Below are 22,398 nucleotides of genomic sequence, written 5' to 3'. Positions count from 1 at the left end.
AAAAGAGAAGAGGAGAATGAACCTTAAGAGTACAAGTGTGTTGTACCCTCCACACTCTTATCAGTATATTAGCATGAGAGAGTTTGAAATGAGAGGTGGGAAACCTCAGTTCTCGAAGTTCAGTGTCCTCATTTGACTTTTATAGTTTAAGCATCTTTTAACTTGCTTCCCTGAGTATGATTCTAGAGTTTAAGTGTTTTTAGTACGATGTGGTCTCTAAACACAAGTCACACAAGTTTTAAAACTCTACTGATAAAAATATTTGTTGCCATGAGATGCTAACTCTCTAATAAAATTGTTTTACATAGGCCTTTGTTCTTCAGGAATTTAGCTTGTTTACTTCCTAACTACCTACCCAGTTAATTTACTTCGGTAGGACTGTGCTGATTAAAAATGTCTGTAAAAGTGTGTTTAGTTTAGGATAGTTTTGGCTCTGAGAGATGAAAACGAAAACAAAATGACATTGGCTTAAAGCTTTAAGACAGAAAAGAGTATCAGGGAACAAAGCTCTTTCTCTCCTGTTGCTTCAACATTTTAGCCTCCATTCTCATGCTGTAGTTATCAGACACGTATTCCAGCCAGCAGAAAGGAAAAAAAGGGAAAAAGAAAAAAGTGTATTTCTTCCTTTAAATACTTCTCAAAAGTTAAATGTACCATTCCCCTTCCATCCTATTGGCCAGACTTATTGACACGGTCACACCAACCTATGTTGCCAGGGAGGCTGGGAAATGTAATCTCTATTATGGTATGCCCAGCTAAGTCAGGTTCTATTTTAGGGGAAAAGGAAAATGGATTTCAGAGGACAGCTGGTAGTCTGCCACAAGTATAAATAAAAACATAGTTTGGAGTATAATTAGCCACTTCTCTTTTTTTGTGTATTGCTTCTTTTTCAGAAGTTATATTGTATTCTGGGCAATATTGTATTCGAAAATTTACCCGCTTTTTTGCTGTTTTTAAACGAATGCTTCAGAAAAAGTCTTGATCATGTTAATCTCCTCATCAGAAAGTTTTCATTGCCCTTGAAAATAAAAACTAGGACTTCGCCGGTGGTGCAATGGTTAAGAATCCGCCTGCCAATGCAGGGGACACGGGTTCGAGCCCTCCTGTGCTCTGCAACAAGAGAAGCCACCGCAATGAGAAGCCCGCGCACCACAATGAAGAGTAGCCCCGCTCGCCGCAACTACAGAAAGCCCGCGTGCAGCAATGAGCACCCAATGCAACCAAATAAATAAATACATTTATTAAAGAAAAAGAATGAAAACTAAACTTTTTAAGCCTAGTCTTTCAGAACAGTAGAATGGGCTCCCAAAGAACCTTTCAAATGCTAATTTTTCTCTTTTCCTTACAAATTCTATAATCTAATAAATTATATACTTGCACTGTTTCTTAGATGTTCAGTTGCTTTCCTGATTCCATTTTTTTCATATGTATTCACCTTTGCCCAAAATGCTTTTCTCTTTCCATCTCAGTTTTTTTTTGTTTTGTTTTAAACATCTTTATTGGAGTATAATTGCTTGACAATGGTGTCTTAGTTTCTGCTTTATAACAAAGTGAATCAGCTATACATATACATATATCCCCATATCTCCTCCCTCTTTCGTCTCCCTCCCACCCTCCCTATCCCACCCCTCTAGGTGGTCACACCGCACTGAGCTGATCTCCCTGTGCTATGCGGCTGCTTCCCACTAACTATCTATTTTACATTTGGTAGTATATGAGTCCATGCCACTCTCTCACTTCGTCCCAGCTTACCCTTCCCCCTCCCCGTGTCCTCACGTCTGTTCTCTACGTCTGCGTCTTTATTCCTGTCCTGCATCCATCTCACTGTTTATCCAGTGTAACTCTCTTCTCACACTAGTAGATGCTTGAGAGGTATTTTAAAATAATTTTTGTCAGCTTCCTGTCTGAATCTTGATTTCCCTCTCTTAGGTTCCAGTGCTGCTGCTGCTTCAGAGCAGTCAGCTCAACTACAAGACACGAAGATTGATAATCTACCAGACACTAAAGCCATTAAACAGAAAGAGGAGGTCCACAGTAAGAGGACAGTTCCTAAGGAAGCCTGGTCCGAAGAGAAGAAATCCTTGCAAATAGATATTGCAGGTAATGGGGAGTGGGGCAGGGGGTGTGAGAGAGAGAGAGCATGCACACGCAAACGCCTGTGTCTACGTGTTTCCACTTAATTCTGATGAGACTATAGTCTCACAATTTAAACAGAGTTCCGTCTTTTTATTTTTTGCTTTCTTATGCATATCACTTCAGTGCTTCTTTGTCTGTGTGGATGTATGTATTTATTTGTAAGATAATTGTTACTTCTGGGAAAAGACACTGGCAATTTAGAAACAAAATGACAATTAAATACCCAAGGCTGATAGTATTAGAAGTGAAGTATCATGTCTCAACACTGAAACAGGGGAGGGAAAGCTTAAGGCATTCCAGATGACTGTGACAAAGACAGAAAGAATCTCAATACAAACTTTTTAAAAATTACAATAAAAAAGACCCAAGATCAAATCTATTTATGTTTACCCATGGCCCCCTTTTTCTAATAACATAAAAGAAAAGTGTATAGGACACAAGCCGTTACTACCTAGCTGTCAAACTTTATGTCTTAGAGGAATATAGAACAGTATCCAGATAAGAAAAGAAAGGAGGGAGGATTAACCAAGATGGCGGAGTAGAAGGACGTGCTCTCACTCCCTCTTGCGAGAGCACCAGAATCACAACTGGCTGCTGGACAATCATTGACAGGAAGACCCTGGACTTCACCAAGGAGGATACCCCACGTCCAAGGACAGAGGAGAAGGCACAGTGAGACGGTAGGAGGGGCTCAATCAGAGTAAAATCAAATCCCATAACTGCTGGGTGGGTGACTCACAGACTGGTGAACACTTATACCACAGAAATCCACCCACTGGAGTGAAGGTTCTGAGCCCCACGTCAGGCTTCCCAACCTGGGGGTCCAGCAATGGGAGGAGGAATTCCTAGAGAATCAGACTTTGAAGCCTAGTGGGAATTGATTGCGGGACTTCGACAGGACTGGGGGAAACAGAGACTCCACTCTTGGAGGGCACACACAAAGTAGTGCGCGCATGGGGACCCAGGGGAAGGAGCAGTGACCCTGGGGGAGACTGAACCAGACCTACCTGCTGGTGTTGGGGGGTCTCCTGCAGAGGCGGGGGGTGGCTCTGTTTCACCGTGGGGACAAGGACACTGGCAGCGGAGGTTCTGGGAAGTGCTCCTTGGCGTGAGCCCTCCCAGAGTCTGCCATTAACCCCACCAAAGAGCCCAGGTAGGCTCCAGTGTTGGGTTGCCTCAGGCAAAACAACCAACAGGGAGGGAACCCAGCCCCACCCATCAACAGTCAAGTGGATTAAAGTTTTACTGAGCTCTGACTGCCACAGCAACAGTCGGCTCTACGCACCACCAGAGCCTCCTATCAAGCCTCTTAGATAGCCTCAACCACCAGAGGGCAGACAGCAGAAGCAAGAAAAACTACAATCCTGCAGCCTGTGGACCAAAAACCACAGTTACAGAAAGATAGACAAGATGAAAAGGCAGAGGGCTATGTACCAGATGAAGGAACAAGAAAAAACCCCAGAAAAACAACTAAATGAAGTGGAGATAGGCAACCTTCCAGAAAAAGAATTCAGAATAATGATAGTGAAGATGATCCAGGACCTCGGAATAAGAATGGAGGCAAAGATCGAGAAGATGCAAGAAATGATTAACAAAGACCTAGAAGAATTAAAGAACAAACAGAGATGACCAAGACAATAACTGAAATGAAAACTACACTAGAAGGAATCAATAGCAGAATAACTGAGGCAGAAGAACGGATAAGTGACCTGGAAGACAGAATGGTGGAATTCATTGCTGCAGAGCAGAATAAAGAAAAAAGAATGAAAAGAAATGAAGACAGCCTAAGAGACCTCTGGGACAACATTAAACGCAACAACATTCGCATTATAGGGGTCCCAGAAGGAGAAGAGAGAGAGAGAAAGGACCAGAGAAAATATTTGAAGAGATTATAGTCGAAAACTTCCCTAACATGGGAAAGGAAATAGCCACCCAAGTCCAGGAAGCGCAGAGAGTCCCATACAGGATAAACCCAAGGAGAAACACACCGAGACACATAGTAATCAAAGTGGCAAAAATTAAAGACAAAGAAAAATTATTGACAGCAGCAAGGGAAAAACGACAAATAACATACAAGGGAACTCCCATAAGGTTAACAGCTGATTTCTCAGCAGAAACTCTGCAAGCCAGAAGGGGGTGGCATGGTATACTGAAAGTGATGAAAGGGAAGAACCTACAACCAAGATTACTCTACCCGGCAAGGATCTCATTTAGATTTGATGGAGAAATCAAAAAGATCTGTAAAAGACAAGCAAAAGCTAAGAGAATTCAGCACCACCAAACCAGCTCTACAACAAATGCTAAAGGAACTTCTCTAAGTGGGAAACACAAGAGAAGAAAAGGACCTACAAAAACAAACCCAAAACAATTAAGAAAATGGTCATAGGAACATACATATCGATAATTACCTTAAACGTGAATGGATTAAATGCCCCAACCAAAAGACATAGACTGGCTGAATGGATACAAAAACAAGACCCATATATATGCTGTCTACAAGAGACCCACTTTAGACCTAGGGACACATACAGACTGAAAGTGAGGGGATGGAAGAAGATATTCCATGAAAATGGAAATCAAAAGAAAGCTGGAGTAGCTATACTCATATCAGATAAAATAGACTTTAAAATAAAGAATGTTACAAGAGACAAGGAAGGACACTACATAATGATCAAGGGATCAATCCAAGAAGAAGATATAACAATTATAATTATATATGCACCCAACATAGGAGCACCTCAATACATAAGGCAACTGCTAACAGCTATAAAAGAGGAAATTGACAGTAACACAATCATAGTGGGGGACTTTAACACCTCACTTACACCAATGGACAGATCATCCAAAATGAAAATAAATAAGGAAACAGAAGCTTTAAATGACACAATAGACCAGATAGATTTAATTGATATATATAGGACATTCCATCCAAAAACAGCAGATGACACGTTCTTCTCAAGTGCGCACGGAACATTCTCCAGGATAGATCACATTTTGGGTCACAAATCAAGCCTCAGTAAATTTAAGAAAATTGAAATCATATCAAGCATCTTTTCTGACCACAACGCTATGAGATTAGAAATGAATTACAGGGAAAAAAACGTAAAAAAGACAAACACATGGAGGCTAAACAATACGTTACTAAATAACCAAGAGATCACTGAAGAAATCAAAGAGGAAATCAAAAAATACCTAGAGACAAATGACAATGAAAACACGACGACCCAAAACCTATGGGATGCAGCAAAAGCAGTTCTAAGAGGGAAGTTTATAGCTATACAAGCCTACTTAAAGAAACAAGAAAAATCTCAAGTAAACAATCTAACCTTACACCTAAAGAAACTAGAGAAAGAAGAACAAACAAAACCCAAAGTTACAGAAGGAAAGAAATCATAAAGATCAGAGCAGAAATAAATGAAATAGAAACAAAGAAAACAATAGCAAAGATCAATAAAACTAAAAGTTGGTTCTTTGAGAAGATAAACAAAATTGATAAGCCATTAGCCAGACTCATCAAGAAAAAGAGGGAGAGGACTCAAATCAATGAAATCAGAAATGAAAAAGGAGAAGTTACAACAGACACTGCAGAAATACAAAGCATCCTAAGAGACTACTACAAGCAACTTTATGCCAATAAAATGGACAACCTGGAAGAAATGGAAAAATTTTTAGAAAGGTATAACCTTCCAAGACTGAGCCAGGAAGAAACAGAAAATATGAACAGACCAATCACAAGTAATGAAATTGAAACTGTGATTAAAAATCTTCCAACAAACAAAAGTCCAGGACCAGATGGCTTCACAGGTGAATTCGATCAAACATTTAGAGAAGAGCTAACACCTATCCTTCTCAGACTCTTCCAAAAAATTGCAGAGGAAGGAACACTCCCAAACCCATTCTATGAGGCCACCATCACCCTGATACCAAAACCAGACAAAGACACTACAAAAAAAGAAAATTACAGACCAATATCACTGATGAATACAGATGCAAAAATCCTCAACAAAATACTAGCAAACAGAATCCAACAACACATTAAAAGGATCATACACCACGATCAAGTGGGATTTCTCCCAGGGATGCAAGGATTCTTCAATATACGCAAATCAATCAATGTGATACACCATATTAACAAATTGAAGAATAAAAACCATATGATCATCTCAATAGATGCAGAAAAAGCTTTTGACAAAATTCAACACCCATTTATGATAAAAACTCTCCAGAAAGTGGGCATAGAGGGAACCTACCTCAACATAATAAAGGCCATATATGACAAACCCACAGCAAACATCATTCTCAATGGTGAAAAACTGAAAGCATTTCCTCTAAGATCAGGAACGAGACAAGGATGTCCACTCTCACCACTATTATTCAACATAGTTCTGGAAGTCCTAGCCACGGCAATCAGAGAAGAAAAAGAAATAAAAGGAATACAAATTGGAAAAGAGGAAGTAAAACTGTCACTGTTTGCGGATGACATGATACTATACATAGAGAATCCTAAAACTGCCACCAGAAAACTGCTAGAGCTAATTAATGAATATGGTAAAGTTGCAGGATACAAAATTAATGCACAGAAATCTCTTGCATTCCTATACACTAATGAAAAATCTGAAAGAGAAATTATGGAAACACTCCCATTTACCATTGCAACAAAAAGAATAAAATACCTAGGAATAAACCTACCTAGGGAGACAAAAGACCTGTATGCAGAAAACTATAAGACACTGATGAAAGAAATTAAAGATGACACCAACAGATGGAGAGATATACCATGTTCTTGGATTGGAAGAATCAACATTGTGAAAATGAGTATACTACCCAAAGCAATCTACAGATTCAATGCAATCCCTATCAAATTACCAATGGCCTTTTTTACGGAGCTAGAACAAATCATCTTAAAATTTGTATGGAGACACAAAAGACCCCGAATAGCCAAAGCAGTCTTGAGGGAAAAAAATGGAGCTGGAGGAATCAGACTCCCTGACTTCAGACTATACTACAAAGCTACAGTAATCAAGACAATATGGTACAGGCACAAAAACAGAAACATAGATCAATGGAACAAGATAGAAAGCCCAGAGATTAACCCAAGCACTTATGGTCAACTAATCTATGACAAAGGAGGCAAAGATATACAATGGGGAAAAGACAGTCTCTTCAATAAGTGGTGCTGGGAAAACTGGACAGCTACATGTAAAAGAATGAAATTAGAATACTCCCTAACACCATACACAAAAATAAACTCAAAATGGATTAGAGACCTAAATATAAGACCGGACACTATAAAACTCTTAGAGGAAAACATAGGAAGAACACTCTTTGACATAAATCACAGCAAGATCTTTTTTGATCCACCTCCTAGAGTAATGGAAATAAAAACAAAAATAAACAAATGGGACCTAATGAAACTTCAAAGCTTTTGCACAGCAAAGGAATCCATAAACAAGACGAAAAGACAACCCTCAGAATGGGAGAAAATATTTGCAAACGAATCAATGGACAAAGGATTAATCTCCAAAATATATAAACAGCTCATTCAGCTCAATATTAAAGAAACAAACACCCCAATCCATAAATGGGCAGAAGACCTAAATAGACATTTCTCCAAAGAAGACATACAGACAGCCACGAAGCACATGAAAAGATGCTCAACATCACTAATTATTAGAGAAATGCAAATCAAAACTACAATGAGGTATCACCTCACTCCTGTTAGAATGGGCATCATCAGAAAATCTACAAACAACAAATGCTGGCGAGGGTGTGGAGAAAAGGGAACCCTCTTGCACTGTTGGTGGGAATGTAAATTGATACAGCCATTATGGAGAACAATATGGAGGTTCCTTAAAAAACTAAAAATAGAATTACCATACGACCCAGCAATCCCACTCCTGGGCATATACCCAGAGAAAACCGTAATTCAAAAAGACACATGCACCCGAATATTCATTGCAGCACTATTTACAATAGCCAGGTCATGGAAGAAACCTAAATGCCCATCAACAGACGAATGGATAAAGAAGTTGTGGTACATATATACAATGGAATATTACTCAGCCATAAAAAGGAACGAAATTGAGTCATTTGTTGAGAAGTGGATGGATCTAGAGACTGTCATACAGAGTGAAGTAAGTCAGAAAGAGAAAAACAAATATCGTATATTAATGCATGTATGTGGAACCTAGAAAAATGGTACAGATGAGCCGGTTTGAAGGGCAGAAGTTGAGACACAGATGTCAAGAATGGACATATGGACACCAAGGGGGGAAAACTGCGGTGGGGTGGGGATGGTGGTGTGCTGAATTGGGCGATTGGGATTGACATGTATACACTGATGTGTATAAAATTGATGCCTAATAAGAACCTGCAGTATAAAACAAAGAAACAAACAAAACAACTAATACTAAACTTTCATTGGGTTATTTGTATGGAAATATGTTAATATAAATGTTTCAGACATTACATGAAATTTCTAAACATCTTATATGTTCTGGTATAATGTTATAAGTAATAATCCTAGTTATTACTTTAAAATGTATATCTCAGAAATAACTCATTTTCTTGTCAACTGCATTATTATGAACTTTCATCAAATCTTTAACTGCGGTCATTTTTAAGTCTTTTGTCATTTACAGACAGTTCTGGGTGTACTCTGATGCTTTTGCAAATATGTTCCTGTAAAAGGGTTTCATCTTCAAGAAATTCATGGAAAAGACTCTGACAAGTACAGGTTTCTGGTAACTGACTGTACTGCTGAACTGAATGAATAAGCATTTTCAGAACTCTAATGAAAAACTGATGAACTCATAAAAGTGCTAACAAAAGATCAAGATGGAAAAAAAGATTAATTACATGGGACTGAGTGAACTGATGAGGATGAGTATAATTTTTGTGACTTTCTGTCTGAATTAAAAAAAAAAAATCCCACAAGGACTCAGAGGCAAAGAATATACAAATCAATTTTCACTGCAAAGTAAAGGAGCTGTTACAGTGGAGGATTACTGGACTGAATGTCAATACTGTGACATAGTATGAGTGTGTTTCATGTTTGGTAATTGCAATCATTGTTGCTTTTGTTGTGGTCATCCATGTACAATGCTTGGTGTCAGTCTATTTATCTCTTGTAAAAATAAAATACAGTGTGTGTGTGTGAAAAAAAAAGAAAAGAAAAGAAAGGAGTCAAGAAGCTAATCTAGCGATACTGTATTTTGAAAATAGTCCTCGTGCAGCTGCTAACAGCTGCTTTCTAAGAATGTATTAGATGGATGATTTTCCATAAGGCCACCGAGACTACACAGTGGGAAAAGAATAGTCTCTTCAACAAATGGTGTTGGAAAACTGGATATCCACATGCAGAAGAATTAATTTGGACCATTACCTTTTACCATATACAAAATTAACTCAAAATGGATCAAAGATCCAAACAGAAGAGCTAAAATTATAAAACTCTTAGAAGAAAACATGGGGGGAAAGCTTCACGACATTGGATTTGGCAATGATTTCGTGGATATGACACCAACAGTATAGGCAACAAAAGCAAAAATAAATAAATTATACTATATCAGAATTTAAAACTCTGCTTCAAAGGACACAATCAACAGAGTTAAAAGACAACCTATGGAATAGGAGAAAATATTTGCAAATCATGATAAGTGATCAATATCCAGATTATATATGGAACTTCTAAAAGTCAACAACAAAGAAACCCAATTTAGAAATGGGTAAAGGGCTCGAATAGACAATTCTCCAGGGAGTATATATGAATGGCCAACAAGTATATGAAAAGATGCTTAATATCACTAATCATCAAAGAAATGCAAATCAAAACCACAATGAGATACTACTGCACACCTATTAGGATGGGTAGTATCAAAAGAACAGAAAATAACAATTGTTGGCAAGGATGCAGAGAAATTGGATCCCTTGTGCACTGCTGGTGGAAATATAAAATGGCACAGCCATTACGGAAAACAGTATGGAGGTTCCTAAAAAATTAAAAAGAGAATGACGATATGATACAGCAATCCCACTTCTGGGTGTATATCCAAAGGAATTCAAAGCAGGATCTCAGAGATATCTGCACACCCATGTTCATTGCAGCATTACTCACAATAATCAAGACACGTCCATCAGCAGATGAATGGATAAATATAATGTGATATATATACAATAGAATGTTATGCAGCCTTAAAAGAAGAAAATCCTGTCACATGCTATAACATAGGTGAATCTCCAGGACCTTGTGCTGAGTGAAATAAGCCAGTCACAAAAAGATAAGCACTGTATATTCCACCTACATGAAGTATCTGAAATAGTGAAAATCATAGAAACAAAGTAGAAAAGTGGCTGCCAACGGCTGGGGAGAGAAAGGAGGGGGAGTTCATGTTTATTGGGTATAGAGTTTCAGTGTTGCAAGATGAAGATGTTCTAGAGATCTGTTGTGCAACAGTGTGAACATACTTAACACTGCTGAACTGTATGCTTAAAAATTGGTTAAGATGGTAAATTGAATCTTCTGTGTTTATCACACACAAAAAAGAATGTGTAAGATGAAAAAACAACATTGCAACTCTGCAGTGGGTAGTCTAGGAGACATAGCTTGGAACAGAAAGATGGAACTATAACCTGCAGAAGCATACTCTAGCCCAGGCCGCACAGAGGAGGTGAGCGGCGGGCGGGCGAGCGAGAGAAACTTCATCTGCAGCTCCCTATCGCTCCCCATTCCTCACGTTACCGCCTGAACCATCCCCCACCCCCCACCCCCGTCTGTGGAAAAATTGTCTTCCATGACACCGGTCCCTGGTGGCAAAAAGGTTGGGGACCGCTGCCCTAGAGGACCCTCAAGGAGAAATGGATAATACAGAACACTAGAGAGCTTGAACACACATACTTAGCCCATGACAGACCATAGAAATGAAATTAAAAACAACAAAAAAAGCAGAGTTAGAGAAACATCTGGAAATAATGAGGTTGATGTGTATAAATGTTTGTATGCTTTTAAAAAACAACCTTTCAAATGCTCATAGAACATTTTTTTTTCAAACAGCTTTTTTAATATGTAATGCACATATATAATTCTCCCACTTAAAGTGTACCATTTAATGATTTTTACCCTATTCACAGATATGTGCAACCATCAACACAGTTGACTTTAGAACATTTGTATCACCTCAGAAAGAAACCCTATACCCCTTAGCTATCACCCCTCTATTTCCTCATCACCCACCTCCCCCCAAGCCCTAAGTCAACCACTGATCTACTTTGTCTCTATTATAAATTTTCCTATTCTAGACCTTAATACAAATTAAATGGAATCATTTAATGTGTGGACTTTTGTGACTGGCTTCTTTTAACTCAGCATGATGTTTTTGGGTTCATCCAAGTTAGGGCTTGTATCATTATTTTATTCCTTCTAATGGCTCAATAATATTTCATCGTATGTATGTATCACAGTTTGTTTATCTGTTTGTTGATGGACATTTGGTTGTTTCCACCTTTTGGCTACTATGAATAATGCTTTTATAAAATAATGATTTTATATTTATAAAATATAAATGCTTTTCTATTCATGTACAGGTTTTTATATGGACAGTATGTTTTCATTTGTCTTGGGTATGTACCCAGGAATGGAATTCCTAGATCATGTGATAACTATATTTCATCATCTGAGGAGTTGTCAGACTGTTTGCCAAAGTGGCTGCACCATTTTACATTCCCAGTAGCAATGTATGAGGATTTCAATTTCTCTACAAACTCACCAACACTTATTATCTGACTTTGTCATTGGATCTATTCTAGTGGATGTGAATTTGTATCTCATTTTGCTTTTGATTTGCATTTGCCTCATGATTATGATGTTGAACATCTTTCTGTGTGCTTATTGGCCAGTTGTGTGTTATCCTTGGAGAAATGCGTATTCAGATCCTGGCCTGGTTTTTATTTGGGCTATTTCTCTTTTTTACTGAGTTTTAAGAGTTCTATGTATTCTAGATACACATTCTTATCAAAATTTTGATTTTGATATATTCTCCCATTCTGTGAGTTAAAATTGGGAAGTATGAGTCCTCCAACATTACCTTATTTTTCATGATTGTCTTGGCTATTCTGGGTCCTTGACAATTCCATATGCTTGCAAAATTTCTACTAAGAAATCAGCTAGGATTCTGATAGGGATTGTGTTGAATCTGTGATCACTTTGGTGAGAATTGCTTTCTTAACAGTAAGTCCGTGGACTTGGGATGTTTGATTTAGATAGATATTTATTGATTTAGATATTTATTTAGATATTCTTTAATTTCTTGCAGTCATTTTTTGTAGCTTTCAGAGTAGAAGTTTTTCTCTTCTTATGTTAAATTTACATTAATATTTTAATTTTTTTGAGGCTGTTGTGAACAGAATGGTTTCCTTTTGCTTTTCTTTTTGTTTTTGGCTGTGCTGCTTGACTTGAGGGATCTTAGTTCCCCAACCAGGGATCTAACTTATGCCCTCTTGCAGTGGAATTGCAGAGTCCTAACCACTGGACTGCCAGAGAATTCCCCCAGAATGGTTTTCTTAATTTCATTTTCAGTTTGTTAATTGCAAGTATATCATAATACAATTGATTTTTTTAATATTTAACTTTTATCCTGCAACGATGCTGAACTCGTTTATTAGTTCTAAATGGTGAATGGGATTGTTTGCTTAATTTGTCTTTCTTAGCTTTCGTTGTTAGTATGTAGAAATGCAGCAGATTTCTGTGTATTAATTTCATATGCTGAAACTTTAGCGAATTCACTGATGAGCTCTAGTAGTTTTCTGGTAGCAGCTTTAGGATTTTATAGTATCATGTCATCTGTAAAAACTGACAGTTTTACTTCTTCTTTTCCAATTTGGATTCGTTTTATTTCTTTTTCTTCTCTGCTTGCTGTGACTAGGACCTTCAAAACTATGTTAAAAAAAAGTGGCGAGAGTGGACATCCTTGTCTTGTTCCTGATCTTAGGCGAAATGCTTTCAGCTTTTCACCATTGAGTATAATGTTAGCTGTGGGTTTGTCATATATGGCCTTTATTGTGTTGAGGTATGTTCTCTCTGTGCCCACTTTCTAGAGAGTTTTTATCATAAACGTGTGTTGAAATTTGTCAAAAGCTTTTTCTGCATCTATTGAGATGATCATATGGTTTTTTTTTTTAATAAATTTATTTTATTTATTTATTTTTGGCTGTGTTGGGTCTTCATTACTGTGTGCGGGCTTTCTCTAGTTGCAACGAGCGGGGGCTACTCTTTGTTGCGGTGTGCGGGCTTCTCATTGCGGTGGCTTCTCTTTGTTGCGGGGCACAGGCTCTAGGCGCACAGGCTTCAGTAGTTGTAGCACGCGGGCTCAGTAGTTGTGGCTCACAGGCTCTAGAGCACAGGCTCAGCAGTTGTGGCACATGGGCTTAGTTGCTTCACGGCATGTGGGATCTTCCGGGACCAGGGCTCGAATCCATGTCCCCTGCAATGGCAGGTGGATTCTTAACCATGGTGCCACCAGGGAAGCCTGATCGTATGGTTTTTATTCTTCAGTTTGTTAATGCGGTGTATCACACTGATTGATTTGCAGATATTGAAAAATCCTTGCATCCCTGGGATGAATCCCACGTGATCATGGTGTATGATCCTTTTAATTTATTAGTGGATTCGGTTTGCTAGTATTTTGTTGAGGATTTTTGCATCTATGTTCATCAGTGGTATTGGTCTGTAGTTTTCTTTTGTGTAATATCTTTGTCTGGTTTTGGAATCAGAGTGATGGTGGCCTCCTAGAATGAGTTCAGAAGTTTTCTTTCCTCTGCAAACTTTTGGAAGGGTTTCAGAAGGATGGGTGTTAACTCTTCTCAATGTTTGGTAGAATTCACCTGTGAAGCCATTTGGTCCTGGACTTTTCTTTGTTGGGAATTTTTAAATTGCTGATTCAATTTCAGTTCTGGTAATTGGTCTGTTCATATTTTCTGTGTCTTCCTGATTCAGTCTTGGGAGGTTGTACCTTTCTAAGAATTCATCAGTTCCTTCTAGGCTGTCCGTTTTATTGGCATGTAGTTGCTCATAGTAGTCTCTTATGATCCTTAGTATTTCTGTGGTGTCGGTTGTAACTTCTCCTTTTTCATTTCTGATTTTATTGATTGGGGCCCTCTCCCTTTTTTTCTTGATGAGTCTTCCTAAAGGTTTATCAATTTTGTTTATATTTTCAAAGAGCCAGCTTTTAGTTTCATTGATCTTTCCTATTGTTTTTTTAGTCTCTATTTCATTTATTTCTGCTCTGATATTTATGATTTCTTTCCTTCTACTAACTTTGGTTTTTATTTATTCTTCTTTCTCTACTTGCTTTAGATGTAAGTTTAGGTTGTTAATTTGAGATTTTTCTTGTTTCCTGAGGTAAGCCTGTATCACTATAAACTTCCCTCTTAGAACTGCTTTTTCTGCGTCCCATAGGTCTTGGATCATCGTGCTTTCGTTTTCATTTGTCTCTAGGTAGTTTTTGATTTCCTCTTTGATTTCTTCAGTGATCCATTGGTTGTTTAGTAGCATATTGTTTAGCCTCCACGTGTCTGTGCTTTTTGCAGTTTTTTTTTCTTGTAGGTGATTTCTAGTTCCATAGACTTGTGGTTGGAAAAGAAGCTTGATATGATTTCAGTTTTCTTAAATTTACCAAGGCTTGTTTTGTGGCCTAACATGTGATCTATCCTGGAGAATGTTCCATGTGCACTTGAAAAGAATGTGTATTCTGCTGCTTTTGGGTGGAATGCTCTATAAATATCAGTTAAGTCCCTTTGGTCTAATGTGTTATTTAAGGCCTGTGTTTCCCTATTGATTTTCTCTCTGGATGATCTGTCCATTGATGTAAGTCGGGTGTTAAAGTCCTTACTATTATTGTGCTGCTGTTGATTTCTCCTTTTATGTCTATTAATATTTTGCCTTATGTATTCAGGTGCTCCTATGTTGGGTGCATATATATTTACAGTTGTTATATCTTCTTCTTGGATTGATCCCTTGATCATTCTGTAGTGTCCTTGTCTCCTGTGACAGTTTTTATTTTAAAGTTGATTTCATCTAATATAAATATTGCTACTCTGGCTTTCCTTCGATTTTCATTTGTGTGGACTACCTTTTCCATCCCCTCACTTTTAGTCTGTATGTGTCTCTAGATCTGTAGTGAGTCTCTTGTAGGCAGCAAATACACGGGTCTTGTTCTTGTATCCATTCAGCCAGTTTGTGTCTTTTGGTTGGAGCATTCAGTCTGTTTACGTTTCAGGTAATTATCGATATGTATGTTCGTACTGTCATTTTGTTAATTGTTTTGGATTTGTTTCTGTAGGTCTTTTTTTCCCCCTTCTTTTGTTCTCTTCTCTTGTGATTTGATGACTATCTTCAGTGTTATGTTTAGATTCCTTTTTTGTGTATGTGTGTATCTGTTACAGATTTTTGGCTTGTGGTTACCTTGAGGTTATTGTATAGCAGTCTCTGTATATATATGTGTGATTCTTCTAAATTGCTGATGTCTTAATTTCAAATGCATTTGAAATTACCCTCCATGTGTACTCTCCTCCCCTCATGATTACTGTTTTTTATGTCATGTTTTACATCCAATTGTTTTGTGTATCCCTTAACTGCTTATCGTGGATACAGATGATTTTACTACTTTTGTCTTTTAATCTTCCTGCTAGCTTTGTTTGTGAATGATTTCCTACCTTTACTGTATGTTTACTGGTGAGCTTTTTTGTTCCATAATTTTCTTATATCTAGTTGTGGCCTTTTCTTTTGCACCTGGAGAAGTTGCTTTAACATTTGTTGTAAAGCTGGTTTAGTGGTGCTGAATTCTTTTAGCCTTTGCTTGTCTATACAGCTTTTGATTTCTCTGTCAAATCTGAACAAGAGCCTTGCTGAGTAGAGTATTCTTGGATGTAGGTTCTTCCCTTTCATCACTTTAAATATATCATGCCAGTCCCTTCCGACCTGCAGAGTGCCTGCTGAAAAGTCAGCTGACAGTCTTATGGGAGTTCCTTTGTATGTTACTTGTTGCTTTCCCCTTGCTGCTTTTAGTATTCTCTGTATCTTTAATTTTTGACATTTTGATTACAGCGTGTCTTGGTGTGTTCCTCTTTGGGTTATCCTGTATGGGATTTTCTGCGCTTCCTGGACTTGGATGACTATTTCCTTTCCCAGGTTAGGGAGGTTTTCAGCTATTATCTCTTCAAATATTTTCCCGGGCTCTTTCTCTCTTCTTCTGGGACCCCTGTAGTGTGAATATTAGTGCTCTTGATGTTGTCTCAGAGATCTTTTAAACCGTTCTCATTTCTTTTTTTTTTTAAATCTTTTTTCTGTTCAGTGGCAGTGATTTCCACTACTCTGTCTTCCAGCTCACTGATCCATTCTTCTGAATCCTTTAGTCTACTTTGATTCCTTGCACTGTATTTTTCATTTCAGTTACTGTATTCTTCATCTCTGGTTGTTCTTTATATTTTCTAACTCTTTTCTTAAAACTTATAACTTCTCGTTCTGTGCATCCATTCTCCTCCTGAGTTCTTTGATCATCTGTATGATCATTACTCTGAACTATTTCTTGGGTAGATTGCCTATTTCCACTTGACTTAGTTCTTCTTCTGGGATTTTATCTTGTTCCTTCATCTGAAACATATTGCTCTGCCATCTCATTTTGTCAATAAGTTACTATCTGTATTTTTATGTATGTAGTAGGTAAGTTACATCTCTCAACCTTGGAGAAGTGGCCCTCTGTAGGAGGCGTCCTGTGCATTTCAGCAGCGCACTCCCCTCTCGTTACCCAAGCTGTGTGCTCTAGGGGTTCACCCTAAGAGGGCTACTTGGGCCTTCTGTTGTGGTGGGCTAACTATGTGGGCAGTCTGGTAGGCCCCTAGTCTGGTTGGTTGCCAGGTCCTGCCTTGTGTGGATGCTGCTGGCTGCTGTTTAGCAGGGCCTGGTCACAACGTGGCTGGTTGCAGAATGCTAGGGGCCCCGGGGCTAATGCTGGCTCACTGGTGGGTGGAGTCAGGGTCCTGAAGACCCTAGGGTTATTGCCTACCCACTGGTAGTTGAAGCCAGATCATGGGGTTAGTGCTGGTCTACTGGCAGGCAGAGCTGGTCCCTGGAGTCCAGCTGCAGGGTCCTGGGATCCCAGAGCTCATTTCAGATTGTTGAGGGGGTGGTGTCGGTTCCTGACACAGTTGGGTACAGGGTCTGGAGTGTCCTGAAGGTTTCCTTGGCCTGCTAGTGGGCCAGTCCAAGGCCCAGCTGGTCCCAGGGTAGGCTCTGCATTGAGGAATCATAGTTTCCTTGCTTTTGGTGCCTGCATCCTGGTGAATGAGACTGGTCTAGAAGCGTGGCCTGGCTTCCTGGTGGGAGAGTCCTGTGCCTGTCTACTGGTGGGTGGTGCTGGATCTTGGCCCTCTGGTGGGCTGGGCCATGTCTAGGGGCTAGTCCAAAGGCAGCTGTGAGCTTTTTTGTCTTTAGGCAGCCTGTCTGCTAATGGGTGGAGCTGTGTCCTGACCCAGTTAGTTCTTTGGCCTGAGGCGTCCCAGCACTGTTGCCTGCAGGCTGTTGGGTGGGGCCGGGTTTTGGAGCTAATGAGCCAATATGTCATCCACCAACAGTATTCCCCAATATGTCTGCCACCAGTGTCTATGTCCCCAGGGTGAGCCGCAGCCACCCTCCCCCAACCCCTGCCGCTCCAGGAGACTCTCCAAGACCAGCAGGTAGGTCTGGCCCAGGCTCCTATCAAATTACTTCTTTGGCCCTGTGTCCCAGGGTATATGAGATTTCATGTGCACCCTTTAAGGGTGATATCTCTATTTTCCCCAGTCCTGAGGGGCTCCTGCAATTAAGCCTTTCTGGCCTTCAAAGCCAAATGCTCTGTGGGCTCATCTCAACAATGCCAGACCCCCAACCTGGGAGAACCTCTGGAATATATTTACTCTCCAGTTTTCGTTGCCTACATAGGGGTTATGGAATTTGATTATATTGTGAGTCTCCCCCTACTACCGGTTTTGTTGCTGTTCCTTCTTTATGTCTTTTGGTGTAGGAGATCTTTTCTGGTGGGTTCCAGTGTTTTGTGTATGTGTTTTTTTTTAATGGTTGCTCTGCGGATAGTTGTGATTTTGGTGTGCTTGTGAGAGGAGGTGAGCTCAAGGTCTTTTTACTCTGCCATCTTGCCCACTTTCCTCTATACCACATTTTCTTTTCTTTTGTTTTGTTTTAATTTTTATTGGAGTATAGTTGCTTTACAGTGTTGTGTTAGTTTCTACTGTACAGCAAAGTGAACCAGCTATACGTATATATATAGCCCCTCTTTTTTGGATTTCCTTCCCATTTAGGTCACCACAGAGCATTGAGTAGAATTCCCTGTGCTATATACAGTAGGTTCTCATCAGTTATCTATTTTATACATAGTATCAATAGTGTATATATGTCAGTCCCAATCTCCCAATTCCTCCCACCCCTCACACCACATTTTCTTTATCTATTCATCCATCAGTGGACACTTAGGTGGTTTCCATGTCTTGGCTATTTTAAATAATGCTGCAGTGAGCACAGATCTACGAATATCTCTCCAAGACCAAGCTTTCAATTGTTTTGTGTATAGACCCAGAAGCAGAATTGCTGGATCGTATGGTAGTTGCATTTTAACGCTTTGGGTAATCTCCATACTGATTTCCATAGTGGCAACACCAATTACATTCTCACTAACAGTGCACAGAAAAAGGAACCTTTAGCTCCATATCCTCACTAATGCTTGTTATTTCTTGTCTTTTTGATGATACCCGTTCTAACAGGTGTGAGGTGATATCTCATTGTGGTTTTGGTTTACATTTCCCTGATGATTATTGGTTCTGAGCATCTTTTCCTGTATTTGTTAGCCATTTGTATGTCTTCCTTACAAAAATATCTATTAAGATCCTGTGCCCATTTTTTAATTGGGTTGTTTGTTTGTTTGTTTTTATTTGAGTTGAATTCTTTGTCTATTTTGGATGTTAACCCCTTGTCAGATATGTCATTTGCAAATATCTTCTTCCATTCAGTAGTCTGATGGTTTCTTTTGCTGTGCAAAAGCCTTTCAGTTGGATGTACTCCTACTATTTACTTTTGCTTTTGTTGTCTTTGCTTTTGGCATCAAATTCAAAAAAGTATTGTTAACACCAGTGTCAAAGCTCTTACTGCCTATGTTTTCTTCTAGGAATTTTATGGTTTCAGACCTTACATTTAAATCTTCAATCCATTTAGAATTGATTTTTGTGTATGGTGTAAGATAACGTTTCAGTTTCATTCTTTTGCATGTGGCTATCGAGTTTTCCCAGTACCACTTATTGAAGAGACGATCCTTTCCCCATTGTATATTCTTGGCTGCTTTGTCATAAGGTAATTGACCTTACATGTGTGAGTTTATTTCTGGTCTCTCTATTCTTTTCCATTGATCTACATGTCTGTTTTTATGTCAGTACTATACCATTTTGATTACTGTAGCTTTGTAATATAGTTTGAAATCAGGAAGTGTGATGCCTACAGTTTTCTTCTACGTTTTTAAGATTGCTTTGGCTATTTGGAGTCTTTTGTGGTTACATACAAATTTTAGGATTGTTCAATTGTTGTGAAAAATGCCATTGGAATTTTGATAGGGATTGCATTGAATCTGTAGATTGTTTTGAGTAGTATGGACATTTTAACAATATTAATTCTTCCAATCTGTGAGCACAGAATATTTTCCCATTTGTTCATGTCTTTTTCAGCTTTTTTCATCAATGTTTTCAGTATACAGGTCTTTTACCTTCTTGGTTAAATTTATTCCTAGGTATTTTATTCTTTTGATGCAATTATGAACAGGATTGTTTTAATTTCTTATTCTGGCAGTTTATTATTAATGTATAGAAATGCAACAGATTTTTGTCTGTTAAATAATTTTGTATACTGCAACTTTACTGAATGTTTTAGTTGTAACAGTTTTTTTGGTGGCGTCTTTAGGGTTTTCTATATCTAAAACCATGTCATTTTCACATAGTGACAATTTTGCTTCTCTTCTGATTTGGGTGCCTTTTGTTTCTTTTTCTTGCCTAATTGCTCTGGCTAGAACTTCCAATACTGTGTTCAATAAACGTGATGCCGGTGGATATCCTTGTCTTGTTCCTGATCTTAGAGGAAATGCTTTCCATTTTTCACCATTGAGTATGTTAGCTATGGTGTTGTCAGAGATGGTCGTTGAGCTATGTTTCCTGTAGACCTACTTTGTTGAGAGTTTTTGTCATGAATGGATTTTGAGTTTTCTCAAATGCTTTTTCTACATCTATTGACTATATGATTTTTGTCCTTTATTTGGTTAGTGTCATGTACCACATTGATTGATTTGTAAGATGTTGAACCATCCTTGCATCCCTGGAATAAATCCCACTTGATCATAGTGTATAATCCTTTTAATATATTATTGAATTTGGTGTGCTAATGTTTTGTTTGGTTTCTTTTTGCATCTATGTTCATCAGGGATATTGGCTTGTAATTTTCTTGTAGTGTATCTACACTGGGTATCTAGGTAACGTCTGGATAACAGGGTAATGTGGGCCTTATAAAATAAGTTTGGAAGTGTTCTCTCCTGTTCTGTTTATTGGAAGAGTTTGAGAATCTTTCATATTAATTCTTCCTTACATGTCCGGTAGAATTCAGCAGTGAAGCCACCTGGTCCTGGACTTTTGTTCATTGGGAGGTTTGAGAGTCTTTTTATCCTTTAGATATAAAAGCAGACTCCATGTATCCCACTATATTTTGGGGAAATTGTCTTAGGGATTCCCAGAGTATTTAGTGAAAATTCTGATTACCAATAATCTATAGAGAAGGTAAAATGGATCCCATAGTTACAAGTGATACTGTGTTTCATATGTATGTCTGTTTCTTCCATGACTTAGAACTCTAAAAATGTGTATGGAAACTGAATTAACGTTTACAATTATGGTTTATAGTTGTTAAGATGTTCTACATCTTAAAATGCCTATTTTGATATAGAATGACTGTCAAAATGTGAAGATGGAAGATGGTAAATTATATTAGGTGTATTTTACCACAATAAAAAAAATGGAGGGGGTGTGAAGATGGTTCAGAAAAAAAGAATTTTTCAAGGCTCTAAAACATATAAAGAGTTGGAGTTTTAAAAATTCCATCCATTTAATTACTGATGATAAAAATAAAGTCTCAGGTTTCTTAGCTGAAAATGAGATTAATAATACCTCTCTCTCAGTTTGATAAGAGGGGAAAGAAACAGATATAGAGCATATATCATAATAGCCCACACATAGCAAGCAGTAATACATAGCAGCTGCTGTTACAATCCCAAGAACCTAAATGCCCTCCTCAAGGTCATACAGCCAGTCTGTGGCAGAATCCAGCCCAGAATCTGGGTCTTTTGATCCTGAGTCTCTTAAACTATTACCATGCCAATCTGGCCACTAGGCACAAGGCATGAATCCTTTGTCCAGGCAGTGAATTTTCTGAATCTTTATATAGACCATTCTTTCCTTCAGTCTTTGTTTTGTATCTAAAGAATTAAATGTGAATACTATTTCTAAAGGGAATGCAAATATTTTGAAAGTCCTTCAAAATCTTTTTTTTTTTTTTTCGCCTTTTCAGAGTCCAGATGTCATTCAGAATTTGAAAATACCACCCATTCTGTCTTCAGGTCAGCTAAGTTTTACTTTCATCATCCAGTGCACCTACCAAGTGATCAAGATTTTTGCCATGAATCCTTAAGAAGAAGAGTTTTCATGAGGCATTCTTGGAAAGATTCCTTTCAGCATCATCCAGACAAACAAAGAGAACACACTTGTCTTCCTTCCTCTTATCAACATGTGGCAAAGACAAAGTCAGATTATACCAGAATAGAGAGCCTCAGTATCAATGTAAGCTTGGAAAACAAAGAAGTACAGCATACTACTAAAAGTCAGGCTAGAGATTTTCCAAAATATGACAAACAAGTTAATGACCTAAAAAGGGATCATAAGGCCACCCCAGAGTTAACAACTCAGCACACTGTGAGTTTAAATGAACTCTGGAACACGTATCAGGAGCGACAGAGGCAACAGAAACCTCCTGAGTTCAGTGCCAAGAAGGAACTTTCCTTGGTGGAGCGACTTGATCGTTTGGCTAAACTTCTTCAGCGTCCCATCACACATTCTCTCCAGCCCTCAGAAAGGACACAGCATGATAGCAAGGGGGAACAAGATGTTAAGGAATGGAGTGGTAGACAGCAACAGCAG

The 22,398-nt window shown here is 38.5% G+C and overlaps 1 protein-coding gene and 1 long non-coding RNA gene across 4 annotated transcripts in view; one reads left to right on the top strand and one right to left on the bottom strand.

The window, feature by feature from the left end:
• The window catches only part of LOC309643963 (RNA/RNP complex-1-interacting phosphatase-like), a 162,886-nt gene that overhangs the window by 41,408 nt on the left and 99,080 nt on the right, over positions 1 to 22,398 (bottom strand). The gene's annotated exons all lie outside the window — the stretch shown is intronic.
• LOC309643978 lies at positions 243 to 22,329 on the top strand. The gene is made up of 2 exons (XR_014254172.1): positions 243 to 2,100; positions 21,773 to 22,329. It is a non-coding gene; the product is annotated as an uncharacterized lncRNA (long non-coding RNA).

The sequence above is a fragment of the Balaenoptera physalus genome, assembly GCF_965194825.1.
Source record: "Balaenoptera physalus genome assembly, chromosome: 15".
Classification (NCBI taxonomy): domain Eukaryota; kingdom Metazoa; phylum Chordata; class Mammalia; order Artiodactyla; family Balaenopteridae; genus Balaenoptera; species Balaenoptera physalus.
Note: the sequence above shows the minus strand (reverse complement) of the source record. Positions and strands in the feature narration are given on the sequence as shown.